The following is a 17,550-nucleotide window of genomic DNA, read 5'->3' as shown; positions in this document are numbered from 1 at the left end:
ATTTTCGTTGTGACCAATTTCCTTCTAGATTGCAGTTCTCCAGTCCATGATTGCATTACAGTCCAGAATCTGCCATTTTCCATCCATGTGATTTGGGAGAAACAACTCAATGTTTCTATGTAAGGACTCTGAGTTTCAGAAACATTGACTTGTTTTTCCAAGGTTACCCATATGGAAAATGGCAGAAATGGGCTTAGGATCAAGTCTGTTCGGTTCCAGACTTGAGCTCCTAAGAGTTCCTAAAAGCAACTCAATGATGTTTGCAGTGATTGGGACATAGCAGATACTTAACATAAGCTTATTATTATAAGTTCCTCTCGCACATGGCGACAGTATCTCTGGTAATTGACATCTCATGTGTCTTGAATTATGATTAGGTTAATGACTTCCATTTCTCAAATTAGGAAATTGAAACTCAGGGTGTTAAATGGCCCCACAGTTCTGGGAATAGAAGGTGGCAAAGCCAGGACTAGAATGGAAGTTCTTTGTCCTTTGATTCTTTCTTCCTTCCTTCCTTTATTCCTTCCTTCCTTCCTTTTCTTGCTTTCTTGCTTTCGTTTTTGAGAGGGGAAATGGCGAGGAGGGGCAGAGAGAGAGAGGAGAGAGAAAATCCCAGTGTGACTGCACAGAGCCCTACATGGGGCTGATCTCATGAACCTTGAGATCATGACCTGAGCTGAAATCACGAGTCTACCACTTACCTGACTGAGCCACCAGGCACCCCAAGTCCTTTGATTCTCAGTCTAATGGTCTGTGCCAAGCCACTCACTAATCATGTATTTAAAATTTATAATGAGGGAGAGATATAAATGACAACAAAAGAATGAATATTTAAACTTCCTAAGAGAAGAGGGTTTTTTCTGGAGAAAAATTCATTTTACCCCTCTCTTGACAAGATTGTCAAACTAGTTATTGTTTAAAAGTAACCCATTATTGTTCTTTTAAAAGGGAATTTTATTTATTTATTTTTAATTTTTTTAATGTTTTATTTATTTTTAATACAGAGAGAAACAGGCATGAGAGGGGGAGAGGCAGAGAGAGAAGGAGACACAGAACTGGAAGCAGGCTCCAGGCTCTGAGCTAGCTGTCAGCACAGAACCTGACACAGGGCTCAAACCCACGAACGTGAGATCTGACCTGAGCCGAAGCCGGAGGCTTAACCTACTGAGCCACCCAGGTGCCCCTAAAAAGGAATTTTAAAGTAAAGTTTATGCTTCTCTGTAGATGAAAAAAATCAGATTTCAGCAGGTAGGTTTGAAGGAGCTGATAGCATATTTATGATAAATAGAAAGGAACTCTATTTTTATTGACTGAATCCTTACGATATCAGAATGAAAGCATAAGTCTATGCTTATGTATTAATCTCCTAACCATTTTTCCTCCCTTCAGTGCCCGAGTCATCTGGCTTGAAAATATGAAGGGAAATCAAGGATTTGCAGTAGATTTCTTACCCCTTGATATACATAAAATAGAGGAAAGCACAAGCTAAAAAGTCCAATGTGGTCTTCAGTAAAACCAAATATATTTGTTAGATTTTCTGTCCACTCTTCTTTTCAGAGAAGTGCCCATCTAGCATTGCAAGTGAATATAGCTTTAAGCTTTTAAAGTAAAAAGAAAAGAGGACTTTTGTGTTCTTCGTGGTGAAACACCCTGTTAGAAGCTTAAGAATAAAATTTCTTTCACTATCAGTGTTTTCCTGTTCTATTAATCAAATATTGATTTCCCCTCTTCCACTTTTGATACAGGAGTCCAAATGACCGTGGTCCTTTAGGTTTGCTTGCTCTCTTTGTGAACTGATGACTAACGAGGCAGTTTGTAACTTGCCTGCTACTAGGCGGCCGACAGGGGGCGCTCAAGTGCATATTTGGATGAGGATTTGATTCAAAATGATCTTCAGTTTTATTTTTCTCTACTTTCAGTGCCAAAGTAAAGACTGTAGTTTATCACACACACAAAGGTTTGGCAAACATGTTCATAAGCAAAGGGAGGAAATGCATAGGTTATGGAAGGGGGCCTTGGGGAGAGGCGCTATTTATACATGAGGCAAGATTGAGGTTTGAGGGACTTCAGTCCCTGAAGGATTTGGGTCATTGATCTATCAATTATACCTGAATTTTCCCAGCTCTAATGACTACATTTATTGGATAATTTATCAACTTCTGACTTTGTGTACATAGAAACAGAGTAAGGAGTGGAGAAAATACGTCCTAATTTTGTTTTTCCCTTGTTACTCTTAGGCACATCACTAAGCATTCAGTCTCGGCTTCTCTGGGAATAGAAGGCAGAATGGGATCTTGCGTTTCCACCAACAGTTTCTCCCGTGAATAAACTTCTTGGTGTTCAAATGGCAAATGAAAATAATAAAGACATTTTGGCATAAAAAATTCGGCGGACAGCCATACATGATAAGATTAAGGAGAAACTGGAGAGGTGTGAGGATTTCAAGTAGCTCTTACCTACTTCCATTCAGATTCAGCTTGGATTTATAAAATCCCTAAAAATAAAAGTACATGTGACACATTCGAAGATTGTCTGATCGTAATATTTAAAAGATCAAACTTAAACTTGGAAGAGGATTAAAAAGAAGTTGCCTTAACACAAGACAAATGCTGACAGAAACAAGTTATTTCGAATCGTTTGCCTCTGAAGACAGATGAAAAAGATCAGAAGTGAAAACCTCTCATTAAAAGAAAATATAGCATGTGGCAAGCTGTATAAAATTTATCAGGATAGATCACCAAGAAATACCAAAAGTCACAGGTATATATAGAAATACCTTAAAAATAATTAATACTGCTTCCTTTTTATCTGGCTGGTAAATAAGGTTCCTTGTAGAATTATTAAAGCCTTTATTTTGATTTACACGGAAAAGACTTCAGAAAGACTTATGGCCTTGCTCATTATTCAACAAAAACCACAAGAAAAAAATGTGCATCTTAGAAACATACTTTGTTTTCTCTTTCTGGACCCCGAACAACTTCTAGCTAAAAGACATATTTTGATTAAGATAATATTTTTCCCTAATCAATATTTTTTACCTCTGGGTTATTACTTCCTTGAAGGCTTCTCTGCCTTTTTTTTTTTCCTTTCTAAATTAGTCCATGTGGTTTATGAGAAATCATCAGCACGGCCATATGCTGCCGGTTACATTAAATCTTTCCCCTAGTATTTACTGCTCAGTGGCAAGGCTTGTCTCTAGCCTTTATAGTTTGGCATCAAATCTTGAAATGTGTATTTTATACTTAATTGGAATGGGGATAGGAGTGCAGGAGCAGAATTAACCATTAATGAAATAATACTCCTCTCGACTGACATTGACCAGTTTCCAGCTCGGTTGGTAAAATGCCTGAGCATTGGTGTGAAACCACGTCCATTGTGGTCCACATGCTTTGTACGAGTGCCAAGAACTATGTACTGTTAGAAGTGTGTCAAAATGCTGTCAAAATATCTGAATGTTTACTGTGGAGTTTTAAAAAAGGTTTATGTACTTGTTTTGAGACAGAGAGACTGCCAGTGGGAGAGGGGCAGAGGGAGAGACAGCGAATCCCAAGCAGGCTCTGTGCTGTCAGCATGGAGCCCCTTGTGGGGCTAGATCCCATGACTGTGAGATCATGAGTCAGACATTTAACCCTCCGAATCACCCAGGTTCCTCCATTCTGGGTTTTTGTACCTATCTCAACAGCAGATGGGAGACAGATGGTTTGCAGACCAGCACTGGTCTGTGGACAATGTTTTGAGAAGCACTGGACAAAGTATGAGAAGAAAAGGGACACATGGGTCCCCTTTGTGTTGGCCTCCAGAGTCCTGTTTCCCCAAACATCTCCACCCTCAAACTCACCCCCAAAAACTGTGCACACACACACGCACACACACAGTGGTTAAAGGTCACATATTAAAGTTCAGTGTCATGAGAATCCTTGACAACTGGTAAGATTTGGGGAGCCTTAAATGGTCTGATCACAAACTCCCCTCCTCACTTTGCTCCCACAGATAAAGACCTTTCCTGAATAACCTTCCTTATCAAAGGACCAGGCTCAGTTCTTGCTAGTCTAGTTTCATTTCCTCTAGCTAGCACATGGCATTCTTCAAATCAGCCAATCACATGTTCCCACAGGCACCTCATGCCTGTCTCTCCACACATTATACCACACAGACTGTCTCGCACAGTTCAGTCCGTTCCTGGGCACAGGCCCCAGGTGGCCCAGTGTGGCACCTCTCTGGATTGCAAGTATATATAACTAATAAACCACTACCCATCTCATCTGCCTAGTGTTAGTGTTATGTGTGTCCAACCATGCCCAGCACCAGGGCTGGGGGTCCCTCCTTCACCAGTGGACAAATAAGAGGCAGTTAAAACACCAACACAATATGCACATGTATGCACACACACACTGAGCTCCTGAGAATACAAAGGTTGTCCTCCTTAAGGTCAATGCTTGAAATTACACTCTGTCCCTGGACTATTGCTCTAAATCATGGTTTGCTTTTTGTTTTATTTTTTTTAAGTTATTTATTTTGAAAGAGAGAGAGAGAGAGAGAGAGAGAGAGAGAGAGAATAGGGGGAGCGACAGAGAGTGAGGAGAGAGAGAGAATCCCAAGCAGGCTCCATGCTGTCAGTGTAGAGCCTGAAGCAGGGCTCAATCTCATGAACTGCGAGCCTAAATCAAGAGTCAGGTGCTTTGGGGGCCTGGGTGGCTCAGGGAGTTAAGCATCCGACTTCAGCTCAGGACATAATCTCGTAGATCGCAGATTCAAGCCCTACATCGGGCTCTGTGCTAACAGCTCAGAGCCTGGAGCCTGCTTCCCATTCTGTCTCTCTCTCTCTTTCCCTCTCAAAAATAAATAAACATGAAAAAAAAAGTCAGACCTTTAACCAACTGAGCCACCCAGGCACCCCACAGTTTGCTTTTTAAAATGAGTAGGGTGGAATTAGAAAGGAAATGATGTGGATCTCCAGGCTTGGAATCAGAAGATCAAAGGTGAAGAGGAATAGCAGCAAAATGCCCTGGCGTACCGTAAGCTTTCAAAGCAATATGCATTCTGTCCTACTCCTTCTGCAGCACCATGGTGTGGTCCAGTGTGATACTGGACATGAGTATTTATGTAAAATATTCTATGTATATTTTTAAAAAGAGACATCTTGAATGATGGCCAGCTAACAACTACTGACTCACTCTGCCCCATTTCCCCCTGGAAGTATCCAGAAAAAGTAACACCACAGCTGCACTGGGCTCCGGGAATGGCTGGCACTCTGGAAGGACCAGAGCCTCTCGGTGATTGGAATCAGGCATGTTTTCCTGCTTCTTCTGTTCTCTCCATATACCCAGCTCAAATTATTCTTAATTGTGGTAAAATATGGGGCCTGGGTGGCTCAGTTGGTTAAGCACCAGCTTCAGCTCAGGTCATGATCTCATGGTTCATGAGTTTGAGCCCTGTGTCGGGAACTCTGCTGACAGCTCAGAGCCTGGAACCTGCTTCGGATTTTGTCTCCCTCGCTCTCTCTCTGCCCTTCCCCCACTCACACCCTGTTTCTCTTTGTCTCTCTAAAATAAATAAACATTTAAAAAATTATTTTAAAAATTGTGATAAAATACATATAACAGAATGTACAATTTCACCATTTGTAAGGGCGGAGTTCAGTAGTATTAGGTACATCCCATTGTTGTGTGGTTTATCTGGAGAATTCTTTTCATCTTGCAAAACTGAAACTCAGTAGCCACTAAACAACAACACCCCGCTTCTCCCTTTCTCAGCTCCTGGCTTCCTGATTTCCCATCATTCTACTTTCTGCCTGCATGAAGCTAACCACTCCGGGCACCTCATATACATATACAAACTCTCAGTATTTGCCTTTTTTGTGACTGGCTTATTTCACTTAGCATGATGTCGTTGCCTGTGGCAGAATTTCCTTCCTTTTTAAGGCTGAACCATACTCCGTGTACAGACGGACCACATTGGGTTTATCCATTCATTCATTGGTAGGCGCTTGGGTCACTTCCAGCTTTTGGCTATTGTGAACAGAGTTGCTACAAACAGGGATGTACAGATATCTCGTTGAGACCCTGCTTTCAGATCTATTGGATATATACCCAGAAGCGGAATTGCTGGGTTGTATGGTAATTCTGTCTTAATTTTTGAGGGAGCTCCATACTGTTTTCCATAGCGGCTGCACGGTCTTACATTCTCACCAACAGCGTGTTTTCTTTTCTCCACATACTCATCAATGCTTGTTATTTTCTGGATTTTTTTGGATAGTAGCCAGCCTGATGGGTGTGAGGTGTTATCTTTCTGTGATTTTGATTGGCATTTACCTAATGATTCATGTGCTTATTTGCCATGTGTATATTTTCTGTGGAGAAATGTCTGTTTGAGTCCTTTGCCCATTTTTTTAAAATCAAGTTTTAAAAAAAATTGCTGTTGTTGAGTCATAGGAGTTCTTGTACATTCTGTCTATTAATTCCTTACCAGAAATATAATTTCCAAATGTTTCCTTCTATCTATGAGCTGCGTCTTTACTCTGCTGATTTTGTCTCTTGATGCACAGAAGTGGCTAACTTTGACGTAGCCCAATTCATCTCTTTCTTTTCTTTTGTTGCCAGTGTGTTTTTGGTGCCATACCCAAGAAATCATTGCCAAATCCAAAGTCATGAAGTTTTTTTCCCAATATTTTTTCTAAGAGTTTTATAGTTTTAGCCACTTTTTAAAAAAAGTTTTATGTATGTCTGTATGTATGTAATCTCTATCTCCAATATGGGACTTGAACTCACAACCCCAAGATCAAGAGACACGTGCTTCTACAATTGAGCCAGCCAGGTGCTCCTATAGTTTTAGCTCTTATATTTCACTATTTAATCCATTTTGAGTTAATTTTTTAAATGGTGTCCGGTAAGAATCTAACATATTCCTTTGGACATGGATATCCAGTTTTCTCGACACCATTTGTTGAAACATAGGTTTTTTTTTTTTAAATATGTGTATATATGTATGTGTGTGTGTGTGTGTGTGTGAATGTCTCAGAGGAGATAATGCTTCCTGTGTGTATGTTCTAGAGGTACCAGCCTGGCAGAAAGATTGAAAACAATGGAGGAGCACCAGGGTGGCTCAGTCAGTTGAACACCTGACTTCAGCTCAGGTCAAGATCTGATGGTTCATGAGTTCAAGCCCTGTGTCTGGCTCTGAACTGACAGCTCAGAGTCTGGAGCCTGCTTCGGATTCTGTGTCTCCCTCTCTCTCTGTCTCTCCTCACTTGCACTCTGTTTCTCTCTCTCTTCTTCTCTCTCTCTCTTTTTTTTCTTTCTCTTTCAAAAATAGGTAAACATTAAAAAAATTTTAAAAATTGATTGAAAGCAGTGGAATGGAAGAGAATAGTTGAGCTCGCCTGCCTGAGATGTTGTTTAGACCTTTAAGAAACAGTTGGAGAGTTGAAATGGAAGAAGACATATTTGTGGAATGCCGTATGTGACTGTGGATCTGTTTTAGTTATTTCCTGAAGTGTAACAAATTGCTCCACAACTTGATGGCTTAAGACAATGAGTATTTATTATATTATATGGCCAGGAATCTGGTTTTCACGTGCCCCTGACTCAACGTGTCTCATGAGACTCTAGTCAGTGTCTTAGCCTGAATTTGGTCTTATCTGAAGGTTTGACTAGAGAAAGATCCACTTCCCAACTGGATCACAGGATAGTTTACAGGATTGAGCTTTTTGTAGGCATCAGTTTCATGCTGGCTGCTAGCAAGGGACCTCCCTCAGTTTCTTGCCTTGTGTGGCTCTTCCTAAGGAAGTTCACAATGTGGCAGCTAACATGCCTCAGTGAGTAAGCAAAAGAACATTTAGGATGGATGCCTATTTTATTTTTTGTAACCTAATCTTGTAAGTGCCTTTTGATCACCTCTGATGTGTTCTATTTCCTAGAAGCAAGTCATTAAGCCTTCACATACTTAAAAAGACGGGATTGTGTAAGAGTGGGAATATTGGAAGATAAGGATACTGTGGAACATTTTAGAAGCTGCCAACTACATGGTCTAAGTGTAAAATGTGCTTCTCAGGGCCCAAGTGGCCAAGGGTCACACAGATTTGGGAGGGAGCCCTTCATCCCCTATGCTCTACACCACCACGGACCATAGTACTGATGGTTCAGGGAGGCCTTCAGCAAGGAATTATCTGTGCTCAATCAAGATCATCACAGTAGTGCAATTAAGAATGGGTATTGGGTGTTAGTGGCAGTGGCTGTGGCAGATGAATGTGAAAAGGACTCTTTAGGAAGAAAGTACCCTTTATACACAGGGAGACTTGCTAGCAAAGAATCTGTTCAAGGAACTATATACACTAGGCTTCACATCATCTCCTGTCACCTCCTTGGCTAAGCCTTGGATAAAACATGTGCAAACATAAGTGTGTACAATTAGAGAGAAAGAGTTTACTGGAGAATGATAAGCTTTTTGAACCCAGATTAGTTTGCCCAAGAACTATTCTGTGAGTGAGGAATCTTATACTATCCATCTTGCCTCATAGAATTGTCCACTGTCCCTTTCGAGGCAAGCTGATAGAGATCTACAGGAACCCAATAAGAGAAGGTAGCTCTATTTGAGCCACTTTCCAATTCTTTGCTGGCTGCAAAATTCAGCATGGCCAGCAAAAACGTGGCTGTAGTTAAAGGCTTACCTTGCTCACTCCCTTCTTTATTTTTAAGTTTATTTATTTTGTTAGAGAAAAAGACAATACACATGGGGGAGGGGCAGAGAGAGAGGGAAAGAGAGAGAATCCTAAGTAGACTCCGCATTGCCAGGGCAGAGCCTAAAGTGGGGCTCGAGCCCATAAAGCTGTGAGATCATGACCTGAGCTGAAACCAAGAGTTGGATGCTTACTTTACTGAGCCACCGAGGTGTCCCTTGCTCACCCCCATCTTATTCTTCTCACCTTATAGGTATCCATGAGTATGATACATCCACACCTCCTCACCACATGGAGAATCTTTTGCCTGTAAGTGAGTGTGTTTAATTGCCAGTGTGAGAACATTTGCCCACCATGGAGGCCACCAAGGAGAAGGTCTTGTGTTGAAAGGACACTATAGAAAGACTAAGGCAGCCTGGATCCACTTCATGGAGAGGACAGTTGTCCTCAGGAGACAGGAGATGTGGATGAGTAAAACATGGACTCATGCAGTATCAAGGCTCTGGGACTTGGGGTTGTTTGTTACTACAGCATAACTTGACCTTTCCTGACTAAATCACTAGCCTTTCTCCTTTACTGTTGACATTGGTGGTAGCAATGTGGGGTTATGGAGGGTGGGGGGGAGTTCCAGCTTCATCACTCTAAGTAACTGTTGAGGCAGCTCAGTGCAATTAGTGTGAACACATTGGTTGGGGTAGGACTTCTGTGGAGCCACCATTGAAACCAGCAATTGCAGCAGGTCTTCAGACATGCCTTTGGGTCCTTCTCTGTCCACAGGTAAAGAAAAGCACCAAGAATAATTCAGTCAGATTCTGGTTGGCCTCCATTTTGTATTCCGTTAATGCTGATTTTGAGGAAAAAGTGGATTAATTTCTGCAGGGTCTCAGGGAAAAAAAGACATGACTCTAGAATTATACAACCACCCATGTTTCCTTAGTAAAATATGATTCTCTGGTCAGAACAATGCAATCCATGAATTCAGCATGGATTAAAATAAGCCTTAGCAGGGGTGCCTGGGTGGCGCAGTTGGTAGAGCATCTGGCTTCAGCTCAGGTCATGATCTCATGGTTCATGGGTTTGAGCCCCATGTGGGACTCTGTGCTGACAGCTAGCTCAGAGCCTGGAGCCAGTCCTCAGATTCTGTGTCTCCCTCTCTCTTTGACCCTCCCTGCTCACGCTGTCTTTCTCTCTCTCTCTCTCAAAAATAAATAAAACATTAAAAAATTTTTTTAAATAAGCCTTAGCAAATGTTACATATTAAATATTGGAGAATGTTATGTAACAGAAGATTTCTATAAAATGTGTGATCTTTCTTGGGGAAAAAAACAAATCTGGAAATTATCACAAACGGAAACTACGATGAAGTAAATACTTGAATAGAGAAAAAAGTAACTGTTGAAAACCGTATCAAAGAGTCGTATTTTTAAAATTAAAATTTTTTTTTCTTAAGTAGGCTCTACACTCAACATAGTACTTAAACTCACAACCCTGAGATCAAGAGTTGCGCACTTTACCTACTGAGCTAGGCAGATGCCCCTCAAAGAGTAATATTTTTTAAAGGTTTCAGAACCACTCAACTGGGCTGGAAAATTCATTGCATTGTCAGCATTTCCAGGCACTAAAGTAAAATGTAAAAAGCCATGTAGTCAACTTTTATAAAGTTATCTTGACTCAGACACTGAAGCCTGATCAAAGTAAGATGAACATATGATGGATTGATTTTAATTATTCATAAGTTGCCTAAATCATAAATAAAATTCTGTTTTCTCATTTTAACACGGGGTAATACTGCTACCTTATAGTCATGAGCATTATGTGCAATAATGCACTTAGCAAGTGTTTGATAGCTTATTTATTGTTTGGTAGCTGTATTTATTGTTGCGACATTTTCCAAATGGAAAAGGCTTCAGTGAATCATTTTCCATTCTTGTAGTTTTAACAGTATCGATTTTACCCAAACGAATTGATAGGTTTATGACAATCAAAAGACAAAGGAGAGTCTCCAAAGAAACTGAAAAACACTTCTAGTTATTCTTGAGGAATACAAGGGCAATAAGAGTGAAGAGAATTTTGAATAGAGAAGCATAATTGGAGTGTTTGTCCTAACAAACATTAGAACATACAACAAAGCTACAATGACTAAAACTGTGTAGATACAGATAGAATGAAGAGTCTAAAATAAATCCTACATATTATTTGATGAAAACTTCATCACAACTACACAGTAAAAGATGAAATATCCAACAAATGGTGTCCAGGATGTTAGCCATTTGAAAAAAACAATATAACGGAGTCTTTCCCTCACATCTAATACACCGAAATAAATCACAAATGAAGGCAAGTAAAACATTTAACATTTGAAAAATGGAAGAAAATACCATGGAGATGAATACATTTAATAATTCTTAGTATGGAGAAAGATGTCCTGACTGTAAACACAATGAAACAAATTAAAAGAGAAATGCTAGATATGATAAAAAAAAATTGCATGGAACCAAAACATTTGAAAAGGAAATAACAAACCTATCAGAAAACATTAAATGTTAACGATCACATATAAATTAGTAAGAAACTGTTCCAGAAAAAAAAGGGGGAGAAAGATATCCACGAGAGAGAAATTGAAAAGGCCAATAAACACACGAAGGAATGAACATATTTTGTGTTTTAAAATGGAAGATTAAAATAAAAATGAAATACTCGTATTTTGCGTGGTGGATAGATAGCAGATTTTAAAGAAAATGTTAACACTCAGCACTGGAGGGAATCCAAGGAAACTCTAGGGAATGGCTGAGCATTAAATATTACACAGATTATACCCATACTCAAAGAGAAGCCCAGAGGCCAAACTGCATTCCAAGTGCGGGACCAGGGGACAGCTGAGTTTTTGCAGCAAGACAGGCAAACAGCCCAGAGCAGTGTCAGGCCAAATGCCCCCCACGGCCTGTCAGGGGCCTCCAAACGGATAACTAGCTCCTTGTTATAAAACAGATCTATTTATCTCTAACAGGTGTGAGTCGGTCAATACATTCCTTTCTTAGACTATAATTATATGAAAAATGTGGGGTGGGACTTTAAAAAGGGATCATTCTTCTTTCATGGAATGAGACTGCAGGTAAATGTTGTTGTTGCTATCATACCCACATACGTGCAGTTCTCTTTATGAAGTGCCTTGCCTGGCACCGGATTTGATTAGATGCTAAAATAGGCTCTTTAATCATGGAAAGAAAATTAATGATTAATGACTAGTATACTCGGGGTTTTTAGAAAGCACTTTTGTATGACAATATCTGTATTTTATACCACCTGCTTGAGGCATAAAATGTAGTTCTCAGGTTTTTTTAAATCAATTTTAATACAAGGGATGCCTGGGTGGCTCAGTCAGTTAAGCCTCTGACTTCAGCTCAGGTCATGATCTCGTGTTTCATGAGATCAAGCCCCGCGTCGGACTCTGTGCTGAAAGCTCACAGCCTAGAGCCTGCTTCAGATTCTTCTCTCTCTCTCTGCCCCTCCTCGTGCTCTGTCTCTCTCTGTCTCTCAAAAGTAAACGTTAAAATTTTTTAAAAATTCAATTCTAAGATCAGTGGAACAATTTTGTATAAATAAAAATCACAAACTTTTCAGCGTGCCTGGGTGGCTCAGTCAGTTAAGCATCTGACTTTGGCTCAGGTCATGATATCGCAGTTCATGAGTTCAAGTCCTGTGTTGGGCTCTGTGCTGAGAGCTCAGAGCCTGGAGTCTGCCTTGGATTTTGTGTCCCTCTCCTCTCTCTGCTCCTCCCCTGCTTTTGCTCTGTCTCTCAAAATAAGTAAATAAACATTTAAAATAAGAAAGGAAGGAAGGAAGGAAGGAAGGAAGGAAGGAAGGAAGGAAGGAAGGAGGGAGGGAAGGAGGGAAGGAAGGAAGGAAGGAGGGAGGGAAGGAGGGAAGGAAGGAAGGAAGGAAGGAAGGAAGGAAGGAAGGAAGGAAGGAAGTTCGGTCTCAGGACAAATTCTGCCACACGTACAAACATTTATTAGATAAATGGTTTTAGCAAGCAGGCACATAAACCATCAACTGACTTCATTCTGTGGGTTCCATGGAGACCTACCTCTCTGTCCTGTAGGCGATCTGCAAACCTTGGAGATTTCGCTTTGGCAATTGTGGCCACAATCCAAACAAAGATCAAGTTTACCTGATAATCAGCAGCAGACAACAGGGAACCTTTGAAATTGAGCCTGAGATCATATCTCAGGTGCCATCTTGAGGACCTGCGGGTTCCTGTAGGATAAGGGCATGCCTAAAGTAATTTGCTCAAGGCACAGATCTCAAATGCCACTTGTTTAACTAATTTAGCCAATCCTGACATTTTTTGCCCTAAGGATCAAGCAAGCAATTTCACCAACACAAACCCATTTCAATACTCAACATGTAAATTAGCGAAGTGTCTAGCTTTGATGGAAGATAAAGATGGCTGTGGTCTCTGCGTAGCTGTGGCCTTTCTGATTAAGTGCTAGCTAACCCCCTTGAGTGTAAATTCCTGATTAGGATAAGTGACAGCCCCTAGGGTGTAGGTTAACATTAACACACTCATCCCTTTATATCATGCTGCCTGCGCTGAAGGATTTTTAAGCAAATTATAGACATTATAAAACAGGGTTTTAAGCTATATACAGATTTAATACCATTTCAGTTTCTTCCAAAAAGTATTAAACCTGAGGAAGAATGGAGTTTGGACCCCTTCCCTGGCAATGATTTGTATTAAAAATACTCCTTACTGATAACTCTACTAGGGAAAGGAAAATGTTATTTTAAATTTATCTATCTAAATATCTATATATCTATCTGTCTATTTAACTATTTAATTTTCAGTTTAAGTTGGCCAACCTAAGATAAAGTCAGAATTCCTCTTAGGGTAAACATTTCTCATTTGTAGAGTAAAATCACCCATTTGACACTAAAACTGTAGGGCATAGCCCAGGAAGATAAGATAGAAGCCAATAAAGAACTGAATTTAGAACTTATAAATGGATTCAGTAAAGTTGCAGCCCACAAAAATCAACATATAGAAGTCTGTTGCATTTCTAGACGCTAACGGTGAAGCAGCAGATTGTGAAATTAACATTCCCATTTACAATTGCACCAAAAACAATAAAATATCTAGGAATGAATTTAACCGAAGATGTGAAAGTCTTGTACTTCAAAACTATAAAATACTGATGCAAGAAATTCACCAGGATGCAAAGAAATGGAAAGATATTCCATGCTCAAAGGTTGGAAAATCAAATATTGTTAAAATGTCTATTCTACCCAGGTGCCTGAATGGCTTAGTCGGTTAAGTGTCCAAATTAGTCTCAGGTCATGATCTCATGGATCATGGGTTCAAGTCCCCTGTTGGGTTCTGTGCTGACAGCTCAGAGCCTGGAGTCTGCTTTTGATTCCTTGTCTCCCTCTCTCTGCCTTTCCCTGCTTGCACTCTGTCTCTGTCTCACTTTCTCTCTCAAAAATAAACAAACATTTAGAAAAATGTCCATACTACCCAAAGCAATCTGCAGATTTAATGCAATCCCTATCAAAATACCAACAACGGGGTGACTGAGTGGCTCTGTTGGTTGAGTGTCCCACTTCAACTCAGGACATTATCTCACAGTTTGTGGGTTCGAGCCTGCATTGGGCTCTATGCTCTCAGCACAGAGCCTGCTTCAGATCCTTTATCCTTCCCTCTCTCTTTCTCTGCCATTCACCCACTCTCTCATTCTCTCTTTCTCAAAAATAAGTAAACATTAAAAAAAAGAAAAAGAAACATTTTTCACAGAACTAGAACAAACAATTTTAAATTTGTATGGTATCACAAAGGACTTCGAATAGCCAAAGAAATCTTGAAAAAAAAAACCCACAAAGCTAGAGGTATCACAATTCTAGACTTGAAGTAATATTACAAAGTGGTAGTAATTGGAACAGTATTGTACTGGCATAAAAATAGACACATAGATCAACAGAATAGAATAGAAATCCCAGAAATAAACCCACCACTATAAGGTCAATTAATCTTCGACAAAAGAGAAATGAATATACAAGGGAAAAAAGACAGCCTTCAACAAATGGTGTTGGGAAAGCTGGACAGCTACTTGCGAAAGAATGAACCTGGACCACTTTCATACGCCATCCACAAAAATAAACTCAAAATGGATTTTAAAGTTCTAAATGTGAGACCTGAAACCATAAAAATCCTAGAAGAGAGCACAGGAAGTAGTTTTCCTGGCATTGGCTGTAGCAACATTTTTCTAGATATGTCTCCTGAGACAAAGGAAATAAATTAAAACTAAACTTCTGAGACTGAATCAAAATAAAAAGCTTTTGCACACAGAAGGAAACAATCAACAAAATTAAAGGCAACCTACAGAATGAGAAAAGGTATTTGCAAATGATGTACCCAATAAAAGGTTAGTATCCAAAATATATAAGGAATTGATATGGGGCACCTGGGGGGCTTCGTCCCAGTGACTCTTGATTTTGACTCAGGTCATGTTCCCAGGGTTCTGTGATTGAGACCCTCTTCGGGTTCTGCACCGAGCATGGAGCTTGCTTAAGATTCCTCCTCTGCTCCTCCCCGCTCACATGCTCTCTCTCAAATAAAAAAAAAAAAAAAAGAACTTATACAACTCAACATCCAAAAAACAAATAACCCAATTAAAAAATGGGCAGAGACATGAACAGACATTTCTCTAAAGAAGACATGCTGATGGTGGACACATGAAAAGATGCTCATCATCACTGATCGTCAGGAAAATACAAATCAAAACTATAATGATGTATCACCTCACACCTGTCAAAAAGGCTGAAATCATAAACACAAGAAACAACAAGGGTTGGCAAGGATGTGGAGAAAAAAACCCCTCATATCCTGTTGGTGGGAATGCAAACTGGTGCAGCCACTGTGGAAGACAGTGTGGAGTTCTTCAATCAATTAAAAATAGAACTACCCTATGATCCAGTAATTGCACTACTGAGTACCTAACCAAAAAATACCAAAACACGAATTCAAAGGGAAAAATGCATCACTACGTTTATTGCAGCATTATTTACAATAGCCAAACTATGGAAGCAGACCAAGTGTCTGATGATGGGGGAGTGGACAAAGAAGATGTGGTGTATCCCTCTGCATATCTATATCTAGACATATATAGATATAAATATGAATATAATAATGGAATATTACTCATCCATAAGAAAGAGTGAAATCTTGCCGTTTGCACAACACAGAGAGTATAACACTAAGTGAAATAACTGAGTCAAAAAACTACAAATACCATAGGATCTCACTCATACATGGAATTTAAGAAACAAAACAAATGATAAAACTGAAAAAAAGAGAGAGAGAGATAAACCAAGAAATGGACTCTTAACAAGAGACTACAAACTGATGGTTACCAGAGGGGAGGTTGGGAGGGGATGGGGGAAACAGGTGATAGGGATTAGAGTACAATTACCAGGATGAAAATAAATAAATAAATAGGTAAGTCTGGTGTGGCAGGGCTTCTGTAGGACCCTGAAATTGTGTTGTCACTAGTGTCCTTCCTATTGGATGAAGGCCATGCTTATCACCTCTGATGTACCTGAATGTTTAAACATAGTTTCTCCCTGTAAGCAGCAAAACCCTCAAAAAATTTATCAAATTCAATCAAATTTTAATGTAACAACAATCACAACGAACTGAATTACTCTGCGTTACAAAGTAACTGGAATTTTTTCCCTCTTGGACGAAGGGAGTTAAGATGCACCCAGCTTGAGTGGGGGTGAGGGTCCAAGAGGCAGAGATGCAAGAGACATGCTACAGAAGAGGGAAAGGAAACCAGGGGAGTCTGGAGAAGAGGAAGGACTCACAAAACACCATCTGCAGTAGAGCCGACCTCCGGATCCTAGTACAGTTTTCTGCGGTTGCCAATTCTAACTTGTCTGTATGTAATTCATTTCTGTTAGCCTAAGCTGTCAATAAAATGTCTGCTACACACAACAGCTGTGGTTAGTGGTCCTTTGAGAGGATGATGGAAGGGAGGTGGAGTAGAGCGTGGACTAAGGGGGTTCAGAGAGAGGGCAGCAGCCCAGGCATTGACCAATGAGTATTGATCTCTCTCTGAACTCAGCTGACCAATTGAGAATTCAGCAAAATTATACATTGGAGCTGGAGGTGACTAGGAACTTGGAAGGTCCTCTAAAATCTTGGGGGAGGGTTTGAACTTCCCACAATCCATGTAGCATAGATTGGTGCCATGTTACTTCAGCTATAAAGTAAAGGATAGCCCCAGGAGATTACAGACATCTAGACCTAGAAGTTGGAATAAAATAGAAGCAGATCAAAATCTAGAATGCATCCCTTTATATTTATTTGACCCATTTGTTACCTTTTGTCTTAGATAACTAAGCAAATTGAACTTATAGTAGAATAATGAATGAGAAGAGTTTCATCTAATATTAACTGTTCCCAAATGCAGGGAGTTTTCAAGACATTTTTGCTTATTTAACTGAGAATATGAATTGTTTTCTCATATTGGGATTTTTTAAGGCAATATTCTTTCTATGATGAAAAATATGTTCTTGTTCAAAAACTTTTTGATGTCAGAATGATTTGGTGTTAAAGTAAGATCATATCATAAATCATAACTGTTGTGCCTATGCACTGTGCTCAGTACCACGGGTCTGGCATGCTCCTAAGTGTTGGAGATGTACAGAGAAAAAGACAGTTGTTGCCATACTCAAGCTCTTGCTGGCAGAAAAATAAATTCTAGGGGCACCTGGGTGGCTCAGTCAGTTGGGCATCCGACTCTTGATTTCAGCTCAGGTCATGACCCCACAGTTCTTGGATTCGATCCCCATGTTGGGCTCTGATGCTGACAGCATGG

This window comes from Suricata suricatta, chromosome 2 (genome assembly GCF_006229205.1).
Source record: "Suricata suricatta isolate VVHF042 chromosome 2, meerkat_22Aug2017_6uvM2_HiC, whole genome shotgun sequence".
Classification (NCBI taxonomy): Eukaryota; Metazoa; Chordata; class Mammalia; order Carnivora; family Herpestidae; genus Suricata; species Suricata suricatta.
This window is presented reverse-complemented; position numbering follows the sequence as displayed.